This window comes from Branchiostoma belcheri, unplaced genomic scaffold (genome assembly GCF_001625305.1).
Source record: "Branchiostoma belcheri isolate BF01 breed outbred unplaced genomic scaffold, Haploidv18h27 scaffold1, whole genome shotgun sequence".
Lineage (NCBI taxonomy): Eukaryota > Metazoa > Chordata > Leptocardii > Amphioxiformes > Branchiostomatidae > Branchiostoma > Branchiostoma belcheri.
In genome coordinates, this window is record NW_017802379.1 from 2455331 (window position 1) to 2455542 (window position 212).

Consider the following 212-nt stretch of genomic DNA (forward strand, 5'->3'; position numbering starts at 1 on the left):
ACCGCTGGACTTCTCTGACAGCCAGTGTCAACCAGAACAGAAAATCACGTATTTCAGAAAAGCCCCGATAGTCAGAAAACGCTACAGTCCTCCTCCAAACCTCTGCTTGAAGATTCGCCCGACAGGTTGTCGTGACGTCATTCCACCATTGCCATATTTGGAAGTGACTCGCTGGAATCGGAGCTCAGTAGTATCCCAGCATGCATCGCAAA